At 45.6% G+C, this 13,310-nt stretch overlaps 1 pseudogene; it reads left to right on the plus strand.

Annotated features, from left to right (window-relative positions):
• The window catches only part of LOC137537228 (uncharacterized), a 118,644-nt pseudogene that overhangs the window by 75,691 nt on the left and 29,643 nt on the right, over positions 1-13,310 (plus strand).

Consider the following 13,310-nt stretch of genomic DNA (forward strand, 5'->3'; position numbering starts at 1 on the left):
CATGTCACATGACCCGATGCAGGTCAGGTGACACGCTGGCTTCCATGCACAGGGGAAGCTGGAAAGCCACCAGGAACAAGAGGAAGGGTGCAAGACATAGCTGGAGGCTCGGTGAATATTTAGGGGAGGGGGTTGTGCTTTTTAGGCCGGTTGATCAAGCACCGGACAAGCACCGGACAAGCACATGTATCCCACATCAGGTGATCCCCGCTGGTGCCGGAAACTGGTGACTGCTGTGTGTGCATCTGCAGCAATTACCCCTAATCAGGGGCATAACAATAGGCCCTGCAGCCCTTGCGCCCACGGGGGGGCCGCCCCCCCCCCTCCTGGGGCCCGCTCGGGGCCGTTTTGTGGGGGCTGGAGGGGTGGCAGCATGAGGGGAAAGCCTTGCCCACAGTCGGGGAGAGGGGAAGTTCCCCCCCTCTCCCTCACCTCGGGGCTCTCCCCTCCAGCTAGTTACCGTGTGTGGGCAGCGGCGAGCAGATACATACCTTCTTCCTTGCGTTCCATCGCAGCCTTCTCGCTCTAGCGGCTGACGTCACTTCCGGAAGTGACGTCAGCCGCTAGAGCGAGAAGGCTGCGATGGAACGCAAGGAGGAAGGTATGTATCCTGCCGCCGCTGCCCACACACGGTAACTAGCTGGAGGGGAGAGCCCCGAGGTGAGGGAGAGGGGGGAACTTCCCCTCTCCCCGCCGACTGTGGGCAAGGCTTTCCCCTCATGCTGCCACCCCTCCAGCCCCCAAAAACCGGCCACGAGCGGGGCCCCCCGGGGGGGGCGCTCTGAAATTCTGCAGGGGGGCCCGGTGGGGCTTAGTTACGCCCCTGCCCCTAATAATCTGATCATTTATAATGTCACAATTTGGAGAATGTATGAAGTAAAATTAAAGGCCAACTGTAACAAGGGGGATATGGAGGCTGCCATATTTATTTCCTTTTAAGCAATACCAGTTGCCTGGCTTTCCTGCTGATTCTTTGGGCACAGTACAGGTAGTCTCTGCCATTGTGGCGGGTTGGAGGTTCGTAAAAGTAGGCGTTCACAAGTCAGGAACTCTGCACCCCCTGATCGTCATGATGGAGATTACAATCATATGCATCATTACACAGGTGAGTTTGTGTTTAAAACTACTCAAACAAAATCCACGTGGTTAGAAGGTTAGTGGCCGATACACAGTCTTATAGGCCAATAGTTCTGGGATAAGCTATAGCATATAAAGGTTAGTTGTTTTCTTAAACTTCAGGCAGTAAATATAAAGAGGAGCCGGTTGTTTAAATGTGATTTTTTTTTTTTTTTAGAAGACCCCTGTCACTGGTTCTCTGTCATGTCAACTAAAATTAAGTTTCACTTTTCCATGAGAATGCAAGTGATACGCATGTGACACGGATGCTGCTGAGCAGATGTGTGACATCAGCCTAGAAGTTAGGGCATCACAGAAAGCCAGAATAAAGGAGGCTGAGGGGTCTTTCTCTCTCTTTCTTCCTGGTGCACCAACCCCTAATTAAGGGAGAGTGTGTGAGCATGGAAAGGTGACAAATAACCAGGAAACACACTCATATGGACTGTCTAACCAAAGGTAGAGCTTGAAGGTTAAATATAAATACAAACATAGGTAAGAATTCTGCATATGTCTTCTCGAGGGGGGATTGTAAGAATCTGTGGGGTTCTTGTCATGTAAATCCCACAGAAAACTGTATGCAGAGTTCTCCCTTAAGATGTATTCTAAAGAAAGACAAGTCTGATCATTCTAGTAGTACTTCATGCTTTGTGGAAGGCCAAGGAGCTGTATCTTCTCAAATTTACACACAGCCCGGCTCTGTCAGGGACCAGAAGTGCAAACAAATCACAGCATGAAAATAAACAGAAGTTTACCAGAATCTGGAATAACTCCAATTATGGCCTGAAGTTCCTGGACTTGTGTAGTAGGTATGCTGTCCATCACATTCTCATAGAAGCCAATAAAAGCTCCGGATGTGATTGTCAGCTCTCACTCACCCACAGCCCACCTATAGTGAGATGTGCTTACTTATCACTTGTTATGCTGGAGAGTTTTCTGTATATAAGATGTAGCTGTAATTTATAGGTAGGGGAGAATGGTATTCACTTGACATAGCAGTTTAGAGCTGATGTACGTTCTGCTGCTTCTGTAACCAAGGCTGAGCAGTGCATTGTGACCTAGGCAATAAATCTCTAATGGCCTCAGAGTATCTCTGGTCTGTGTATACAGCTGCAGCTGTGTGAAGGTCCAGCTGATACATGAGTAGTGCAGTCTCATCAGATGATCGCTGGTGCTGTGATTACCGAGGGCAACCACCTAATCAGTTTTTATCAGTGGTATCTGCCTACCTCTGAAAAAATTAATATAAAGACTACAATGGAAACATGAGGCATTTGCATTGGAGTCAAAAGTACAATGAAAATCTTGAGATCACCCCAGCGATGATTTGCTCCTCCTATTATTCTACATCCGAGCTGTCACCTGTCCAGTCACCTGATTCCAGGACACTTTCCATAAGCTCAGTAATGGTGGAGGGAGGAGAGGACTTCCATGTCCCAGCTACCAGTCTTTCAGCTGCTAGGAGGAGGAGCTGCTGGGAGGAGGAGCAAGGACAGAAGAGAATGGGGAGATATTAAGGGATTAACGTGAGATGCAAGTCTCTGTATAAAACTGTGATCCTAGCCTAATACAGGCTCTATACTGGCTCCACTGGCCATGTTATATATAGAAGAGGCTCCCAGTCATTGCATCAATAATGGAGTGTTGATGTGGGCCTAGTACATGTGGGTGTCAGCATCATTAGCCATGCAATTTTATAGCCAGGTGTGTTTGTTATGGTTAGGGCTCCCTGCTGGCCCCTGTGTAATAACACATCTGGAAGGGCTGGAGTGTGCAGCCTGGATTGCAGTACCCAATATGTTATTTGGTTTTCTACATAGTATGACTATGGTAGTGATTAGGTTGTGATCTCCTCTCCTGTGAGCTGGGAGTGATGATCAGGACACAGGACAGTTGGAACTGTGTCTCATGCTCCCTGTCACCTCTTTTCAACCAAAAAGATGGCTGCCCCCATGAAATCACAAACATTTGCCTGTTCTTTTAAAAAGAGGATAGGTAAGAGATTATATTACCTATCTAATTTAATTAGCATAACTAATGTAACTTAATGACAGTATGTTTGTTTAGGCTGACGTTCCTCTTTAAGCAATAAATAAATTTGCCTCCTTAAAACAGAAGGTATTTGAGATTATTTAGATTGGAGTGAATGTATGATGTCTTCCACCATGAATCACTTCTGAATATGCAAATCACCCCTTTGTTATCCCAGAAAGCTAGCCACACCTCCAGAACCTCTGGAATGCAATGATGTGTCAGCTAATTAATTGTACTGAGCCATAATAATCCAACATGAATACAGACTGGCTGATCCACCTCAGTGCATGGTATGGATTAATATTGCTCTATGGGGCAGTGCTTGGAACGCCCCCTCAGTTACAGATTGCCCATCAAGCTAAACAATCTGTTATCCTCATCATCAATTTTAGTTGCTACACAACAGCCTCATCTACAGATACATCTACAAGAACTCACGCCCCTGAGTACTTACTAAGATGAGCGCATGATTCTGGGCTTACAGATGTGGTGGTCTTTGGCAGTACTCAGAAATGTGAGTATTTCTTAAGGCTTCCTGAACAATACTGAAGAGCTATTTTACCTGGCAGGTCAAAGAAGACCAAGCATGGTACAGTAACGACGGCCACTGACTGTCCTCAGAGGAGCTCACACTCTTAATTCCTTTCATAGTCATAGGGCTCGATTCACAAAGCGGTGCTAACCCAGTTAGAGACTTTAGGCACCACGCTGGTGAAAAGCAAGTTTAGGCGTGATAAGTTTAGGTGTGATAAGTTTAGGGATGATAAGTTTAGGCATGCTAAGTTTAGATAAGTTTAGATCGCACGCAAAGTCCCGCACGCAAAGCAGCGCCATTAAACTCTATGCAAAGTGCACCAGACTTTGCAAGTGCAAAACTTTTGATCAGCTGTGCACTTCGGTACTAACCCAGTTGGTGCTTAAACTTATCATGCCTAAACTTATCACTCCTAAACTTATCATGCCTAAACTTATCATGCCTAAACTTATCACACCTAAACTTATCATGCCTAAACTGAGTTTAGGTATGATAAAGGGCTTTTCACCAGTGTGCTAACTGTTAGCACCGCTTTGTGAATCAGGCCCATAGTGTAAGGTCAAGCCATATTGTTTAGTTATTTATATAGCACTGACATCTCCTGCAGCACATTAGAGTGCACATAGTCCTATCACTGACTGTCCTCAGAGGAGATCACAACCTAATCACTACCATAGCCATAGTCTAATGTCTTATCATATTATTATTATATATTTATATAGCACTGACATCTTCTGCAGCACATTAGAGTGATTTAGGCTTTAGGCTTCAAATCTCAAATTCAAAATTAGAAAAAAAAATTGCACCAAAACAGCAGAACGAGAACAACAACATCAGAAATTCCATCATGCTTTGCACAGTACCAGAGGAAAAATGCCCAGGCAGTTTTCTTCCATGCAGCTAAAAATGAGGCTTGGGTAAGAAAAACAAAGTTCTGATGCTGTGGAACTGTTAAAGAAACACCAAGCCTTTTCAATGCTGCCGACTACATTTTTAGTCTGGAGGTTCACTTTAATTTTGTATTTTGGTCCTTTTTAGGCCCTTTACACACTCTTAGGGGTTCTGGTTCACCATGAGCTTTATAGGCAATCTGCAACTCTTAGTGAAGGAGATCCCACAAACAGTGGCTGCAGTTAGTCTATTCACCACAAGATGGCGATCACACAATGACAGGAAGTGATGTAACAGCAGGAAGAAGAGAAGTTGCAGGAAGTGGAGAGGAGAGGTTGTTGGAAGAGGTAATTGTGTGATTCTTGTTATAGACTAGCACATATATGGCTGCTGGGCATTGTACAGGATGTATTGCAGTGGGGAGATCAGTGCAGACATGGGCAAGTATGAGGATAGTAATAGTATGAATGAGCATAGAGATTGTATGCAGCAATAACTGTATATAGGAGAGATGGGGAAGAGAGCATTAGTGTTAGATGGAATGTGAGCAGTCACACAGGGCTTTTCTCCTGTCTGACTCACAGTGCTTGGGAGCTGCAGCCACAGAAGGCACAGTCAGTAGCACCCCCTCCCCTCCTGGGCATTAACCTGCTGGGCGTTCTGATGAAGGGTTTTTTTCGCCTGATTTTATTTATTTATTATGTAGCTAGCCTAGCGCTAGCTACATGATTCTCCCCTTCCCGCTCCCTCCCTCCCACCCTTCCGATCGCCGCCGTTCTGAACGGGATTTCCTTTAGGGCTTCCCCCATCGCCATGGCAATGACTGTCGTGATGTCACAGAGACTCCCGATCCACCCAAAGCGCAGCCTGGCGGCGATTGGCCAGGCTGCGCACGGGGTCTGCGGGGGGGGGGGGAGCCTCTTTTGCCGCGGATTGGCGGCAAGCGGCGGAGATCGGAGCAAACACGCAGCTAGCAAAGTGCCACCCGGGCCTGAGCGGTGCCCTCTAGCGTCTCTGGTTGAGCTCAGCTCGTTCAGAACGCTAGGGAAGTTTAAGGACAACTGAAGTGAGAGGGATATGGAGGCTGCAATATTTATTTCCATCTAAGCAATGCCATTTGCCAGGCCCTCCTGCTGATCCTCTGCTTATAATACTATTAGCCATAGCCCCTGAACAAGCATGCAGCAGATCAGATGTTTCTGACATTAATGTCAGTTCTGACAAGACTAGCTGCATGCTTGTTTCTGGTGTTATTCAGATACTACTGCATAAAAATAGACCAGCAGGGCAGCCATGCAACTGGTATTGATTAAAAGGAAATAATTATGGCAGCCTCCGTATACCTCTTACTTCAGTTCCCCTTTAAGCTGCATAACAAAAATGTATCACTAAACAGATGCTGCCTCCAGCCAGGATGTGCTCCCCGCTAGGGCTGCACGATATATCGTTTTTAAATCGAAATCGCGATATGCATCATGACAATTTCAGTATCGTCAGAGTGGCGATTTTTTTTCATTGCGGCTGTTTTTCCGCGTTCAATGCTGTCCCCAGCATTGCACGCGTACATCATCGGCTTGTTACTATGGTGCGCTTCCTCCTTCCGGCCAGAAGGAGGAGCGAGGCACTGAATGGAGGAATGCACGGCCAGCAGCACTTGTGAGAAGGAGGATAGTGCGTGACACTGCCGCTATTTCAGATAAGAAGCCGGCTTCCTAGTTCCAGCAGAAGACTCTGCCCCCTCTTAGCGTCTGCTGTCCTCCTGCTACTGTTCTGCAAGTCCTGGTAAGCTCCAGGCTGCCTTCAGCTTCTAGCTGCATACCCTCTTTCTCTCTCCTCCTGTAGCTGCGGTGAAGCACGCATTGTTTACTCTGATCCACCGCACAGTCACCCAGGCTCTCTTGCACAGCGGGACCAGAGAACACGTGGCAGAGAGATAGACCACACGCAGGCTGTATACAGCACACAGTGCAGCGTCCTGTTAAAGCCACTCTAGCTGTCCATTTACACAGACAGTAGCTGTAACGAGCTTTGCTGGCATTTTGAGGTGAAAAGGGCAGGATCCTTAGCCTCGCATCCCATCAGATAGCAATATGGGCAGTGACACCAGTAATGATAGCAAAGATCAGATTACAGCTAGAGCTGTCTGTGTAAATGGACAGCTAGACTGGCTTTAACAGAACTGTGCTGTATACAGCCTGTATACAGTCTGTGTGTATGCTCTATCTGCCTGGTCCTGCTGTGCTCTCTGTCACAGGCTCCGCTTCATGCCCATGCAGCTTAGCCACTACTTTAACTAGCCTGTCTGCCTAGTGCTTCAGGCTTAACAGGGGCAATTGCAGAGTAGTCGTTGTAGCTGCAGGGGTTAAGTGTAGTGTAGCTGGGAATGGGGGCAGAAGGTGTTAGAGTAGTGCATTGTAGCATAATTGGTGGGCATCAGGAGTTAGCTTAGTGTGTTATTGATGGGAATCAGAGGTTAGCATTGTGCAGTGGAGTTTAATTGGTGGGGCATCAAGATTCAAGCTAGCATAGTGTAGGGTATTGGTGGATGATCAGGTGTTAGAGTGTAGTAGGGGCAATGTGAATTTAGTGCTAAAGATTGATTTGAAGAAAATCGTGAAAAAATCAAAATCGCAATTTTGAGAGAAAAATCGCAATTTCAATTTTTTCCTAAAATCGTGCAGCCCTACTCCCCGCTCTGCACCCAGCTCTCTTACATACGGGGACTAGACCTCCCGCTTTAGCAGGGACACATCCCGGATTTGGGGTTCCCTGTCCCAGACTGCATGGAGTCGTGTGAAACGTCCCACTTTTGGCTACGGGATGTCCCGGCCTCAGGACTCTGGCCTCCATCCAATGGGCTGTGCTGGGGAAAGTAGGCGTGACCACCTGGCATCAACCTCGCCCCCTGCCATTAGCCCTGCCCTCCGTCCAATCAGCGTGACCAGCCCTACCCAGCCTAACCGCACGGATCGCTGGGACAGGGAGGCGGGATTTTTGAATAGCCAATCCATACAGGAGAGCCCTTACCGGTGTGTACTGCATCTGCTCGCTGGCAAGATTGGCATATAAGCTTCACAGCAGCCCGTGTCACCAGCACTGTCCCTCGGTGCCCCCTTCCCCACGTGTGTGTCCCTCTCTCCCCCAGCCCTGTCCCTCAACATGTCCCCCCTCCTCCTCTCCCACTCCCCAGCACCAACTCGTGAACCCCCCCCTCCCCACCACAGTGTGTGTCCTTCCCTACCCCAGCCCTGTCCCTCAATGTGCATGTGTCTCCCTCTTTTCTTGAGTGTGGTGACCCTCCCCCCCTCCAGCATTGTCCCTCAGTGTGTGTTCCTCTGCTGCCCTTCTTGCTCCCCCCCCCCCCCCCATGAACCCTCTTGTGTGTGATTTTCACCTTCCTCCCCACCCAGTCAGTTTCACCCTCCTCCCCACCTACCCTCCAGTCAATGTCACTCTCCTCTCCTTCCAGTCAGTATCACCCACCTCCCCTCCATTCAGTGTATTCCAAGTGTGGGAGTAACATTTACTTAAATTTAACATATGTGGGGGATAATGTTTGCCCATTTGCTGCATTTCATGTGTCTGGAAGTAATGCTTGCCTCATTGTATATGTCGCGGGAATAGTTTGCTGCATTTCATTTGATGGAGGAAACGGTTGTTGCATATCATGTGGTGTGTCATTGGAGCTTCATGCGCAGTACAATAAGCTCCCGATGACGCGAACGGGAGCGCGCATTATTCGTCTTATTAGATGAATAAGTGCCCGGGGCTGGCGGCGGGGAACGGGTCATCGGAGGTAATGGTTCTTGCATTTTTGATGTCGAAGGTCATGGTTCTTGAATTTCATGTGTCGGGAAAATGATTATTGCATTTCATGTGTGGGAGGAAATGGTTAGGGTTGATGGTCTTGATGGTCTGTAACGATTGTTGTCAGCAAGCACCGCTATTCTGATTATTGGTGATCTGCAGTATCACCAACAATACAGATGCTATACCTGATTATATGGTGATCTGCAGAATCACCAATAGTGCAAGTATAGCGTGACACGAAACAATCGTATGCAAGAGGGTGCTTGGTACAAAAGAGTATCTCTATAGGGCACAGAGATACAACCTCCAGCAAGCTGGAACAGCAGACAACAACAATAATAATAATATACAGTGTAAATTCAAGTCTGTGGAAATCTCCACCACATCGTAATTCCTCAGAGGTGTGGTTACCTCTGAATGGGAACCCCGGGTGTGAGATCCTCCAAAGGACGGAGTGGAGGAGTCTCGGCCTCTAGCAGCAAGGGTTTGCTAGTGGCGGTCGTCTCAAAGAGGCAAGCCTCTGATAGAACCCTACAGTGGGAGACGTTCCACTGACGGGAGAAAGGTCAGACAAAATGAGGTTCGGCAACAGATCAGGCGGCAGCAGTACAGAAACGTGAGACAAGAGAATAGTCGGAAACCAAGCCAATAGTCGATAACGGTACGGGCTGGCGAAGTACAGAATCAGGAAGCAGAAGAGTAGTCAAGACAGGTACAGAATCATACACGATAAATCAAACAGTATAATATGTGTATATATTGGCGATAAACCAATATATAACACAATATCAGATACAAGGCTGACTAGGTCTGAGTGCTGACACAGGGTATCGCAAACACAGATGAAGTGTGACTGAAAAGAACTTCCTTATATACTGCCTGGGAGAGAAGTCTCCAACCCAGGCAGCAACCAATCAGAGCAGGCTAAAATGTCAGCTGATCTCCAGGTCTGCTGACACGCTTTCTAAGAGTATAAAGGCGTGTCTGTCGTGCGCGCCCGCCCCCTAGAGGCAAGATGGCAGAGTCCTGGTGAGCAGCATGCTGGGGAGTTTGGAGCAGAGTGCTCGGATGGGTTTGCGCAGCGGATGCGGACGAATTTCCGCATCCCGCGTTGGAAAGTCCGCTTGCCGGATTGGATGCGACCATATTTCCGCAATCCATCTGGCGTTGCGGATTTTTCGTTACATGGTCATAGTTGGCTGCATTTGCTACTTTGGGGTTATTGTTGCAGCATTTCACATTTTGTGGGCTCATTATTACTAAATGATATGCTAATAAATAGCATCGCAATTTCTGCAGCTTTATCGTCTGCACATCAATGATGCAATTCTCCCGTTTCATCACATCATGGCGGATATGCTTTTCTTATGTGTTTGGGGAACGTTGCCTAATTGCCACACACGGAGCTTATCCCCGGAAGAAGTCTTTTCAAGGGTTTTTTTTGAAAGGAAAAATCACATTACAGATAGTTATAACAGTAAATAACAACAAGTACCCCACTTAGGGGAAAAGCATGTTAGCATACATAAATGGTTAAGATAAAATGAAATACTTGAATATATAGCTTTTAATAACTAACAATATTTTGGTAAAATAAGTGGTTCTTCCTCCATTTAAAGGGAAAAAAGAGGAGGGAGGGAAGATAATGATATAAGGAGACAAGTTAGGACAGTCGGTGCCGTGGGTGGGGTTGTCACATCATACCAACCGGCACCAAACTGACCCAACATTGGGGGAAGGAAGTGAAAATTTAGGAGGGAGGGTTAGGGGAACAGGAAAATCTATATACAAACATTTAAACATAACTAGGTTTCTTGTCCTGATATCATATACCCTGGTGACTATAAACATATATATGAGTGATGTCCACATAGAAGAAATTAAGATGAGTGTAGTGTGTAGGAGAGGCCTTGATTATCTTGCCATGATATCCATTTATCCCAGATCTTGAAAAAGTTATCCGTTTTATCATTTAATTTAGCTAGAATATGCTCAGATTGCATTGTTTCATTCAAAGATTGGAAGACTGTTTCTACCAGTAGTGATGAGGAACGCCATTGGGCCATAACAAATTGTATGAATTTATGTGTGGAATAAGGTATGCCTGTAGGTTTATTGCCAAGAAACGCCACTGTGGGATCGAAAGGTATAGATTTACCTGTTATTAATTTGATTTTATCCCAGATTCTCTTCCAGTATATTTTTGCTATGGGACATTCCCACCATATATGCCATATATCACCTTTTTTTAAACATCCTCTATAACATAGATCTGATTGTGTGTCTGAAAATAAATGTAACTTCGTGGGGGTATAATAGACTCTATGGAAAAGTTTAATTGATGTCTCTATGGACGAGTAAAATAAGCTACTTTTAGTAAGTTGTGTACAGCAATGCGACCATTTGGCATCTGATATGTCTATAGAGCAGTCTTTTTCCCAATCATTTTGACATTTGAATTTAGGGATCATATCGTGATGTTGCAATATTGAATATACTTCAGAAATAAAACCCCTATCTAGTGAACGTCCTTTGCATCTATTTTCAAAAGAAGTGTACCCCAAAGTTTCATTATCTCTATCTAGTGAGTGTAGAAATTGAAGGATCTTTTTGGCTCTAAGATGTTCTGTTATTGGGATTGTATAGTTTTCAAATAAGGTAGATACTGACATCAATTTAAATGATTTCAGAAATTTACCAAGAAAAATCAGATTATTGTTATACCACCATATGAAGTTACTCTTGTCATGTCCTTGGGGGAAATCTGGATTTCTAAGTAGATGAGTCATGCAAGATACTGGAGATTGTAGGCCGTCAGGATATCTATATCTTTGCCATATTTTGAAGAAATGTGCTGATGTGGGAGATACTTTATTTATTTTTTGGTAAGGTATTTTGGTTGCCCACATTATAGCAGGCATAGATAGTGGTAATAATAGTTGTGATTCGAGATCTACCCACAGTGGCGCAGCCCTTCCAGCATTAACTATAGCTAATTGAGTGATATGAGAAGCCACATAATAATTCCATAGGGCCAGAGCTCCTAGTCCTCCTTTATCTTTGGGCCTCGTTAAGGTTTCATACTTAATTCTGGGTTTACGTTGTTTCCATATAAATTTCTGTATCTGTTTCTGAAGGTTATGGATTGCAAATTTCTTGATAGGGATTGGGAGAACTCTGAACAGATACAAAAGACGTGGAAGAAGTGTCATCTTGACCGAAGTAATTCTTCCTGATAGTGATATAGGGAGATCGTTCCATTTTAGTAAATCTGAATGGAGTTTTCTATATAGAGTTGGATAGTTACCATCATACAGTTGGTCTGGGTCGCGAGTAAGGTTTATACCAAGGTATTTAATTGATTTTGGTTGGGGTTGAATTCCTAATTTCGTAGCTAGATTTGATGTTTCATTATATGGGGACCTGGTGAGCATGAGTTCTGATTTATCTAAATTAAGTTTAAAACCAGAGAATTTTGAAAAATGTTGGATTATATCAAGGGTGTTAGGTATAGAAGTATGAGGAGATATCAATGTCAAAAAGATATCGTCCGCAAAAAGACTGATCTTGTGTTCTTTGTTACCAATTTGAACTCCCAGTACTTCATGTGATTGCCGAATGGCATTAGCCAATGGCTCCATCATGAGTGCAAAAATACCAGGAGATAATGGGCATCCCTGTCTGGTTCCACGTTGAATTGGAAAGGAGGTTTTATTAGGTGAAGGCATTTTCATAGACATAGAGGGTATTGAATATAATGCGTTTATAGCATTTAAAAAATTTCCAGAAAATCCATATTTTTTCAAGACCTCTTTCATACATGGCCATTTCCCCCGGAATAAGCCAGAGCAAACTACACTACCGACAGAGAAACTACCTGATTTATCTGTAGTAATATATATCGAGTAGAGCCTGGTGGGGATGGCATCTGGAAATAGGTCTCGTTTGAGCCAAAAATCCAATAAATCTTCTTCCCGCTCTGACAAGGCACACGCCTCCCACAGTTCTGCACTCTCTGATGTCCTGATTGAAGACCGTGCAGACGGCTACGCATCGGAGGACAGTCATGACTTCTCTGACAGAGAGAGATCTTCCCCTCCCAGAGTGAAGCAGGATTTATTATCCAAGATGAGTGTGATCATCAGAAAAGAAGTGGTTGTGGCCAACAAACAACTAGGCTGTGAGCTACTAAAAGAGATACGGATCCTGTTGCAGAGGACATCAGCCCTGGAAGACCGTATGGATAATGCCGCCATAGTGCTCCAAGGGCATGAAGAAGAAGTCCTCAAGCTACAAGATGAAATCTCCTCCTTGAAACGTCAAGCTGAGGACAGTGAGAACAGATCACGGAGAGGGAACCTCCATATACACGGTTTGCCAGAAACCATTACAGATCTCCCAGGCACAGTATCGGCGCTTCTGCAAGAACTTGTCCCTGACGTGCCTGTAGAAAGATTGGAGTTAGATTGGGTGCACCGTGCCCTCTCCACCAAAAAAGCTGATGGTCCTCCTAGGGACATAGTGATGAAGTTCCTATACTATAAAACGGAAGAAAAAGTTTTGGCGGCCTCTTGTGCAGCTGACGCGCTCACATTCCAGGGTCACAACTATCAGATATATGGCGACCTTTCCCTGGCTACATTACACCGACGAAAAGAAATTAAGCCATTCTTACAAATATTACGGGACTGACAGATAAAGTACCGCTGGGGGCTCCCGTTTTCGGTTTCCTTCAGTGTCAACAACTGGCTGTTCACAGCAATCTCACCACAATAAATGCAGGAGCATTTTCAAGCCGTGGATTTCCTGCTCCCTCCAGCACCACCTTCACCTACCAAGACACCTTCACCTCCGTCTTCCCAGAAAAGCCTCAGCAGTATGCCTCTCTTAGCCTCGGGAACCCCGAAAGAACAGCGGGTGAAAAGAA

Source organism: Hyperolius riggenbachi, chromosome 10 (assembly GCF_040937935.1).
Source record: "Hyperolius riggenbachi isolate aHypRig1 chromosome 10, aHypRig1.pri, whole genome shotgun sequence".
Taxonomy (NCBI): domain Eukaryota; kingdom Metazoa; phylum Chordata; class Amphibia; order Anura; family Hyperoliidae; genus Hyperolius; species Hyperolius riggenbachi.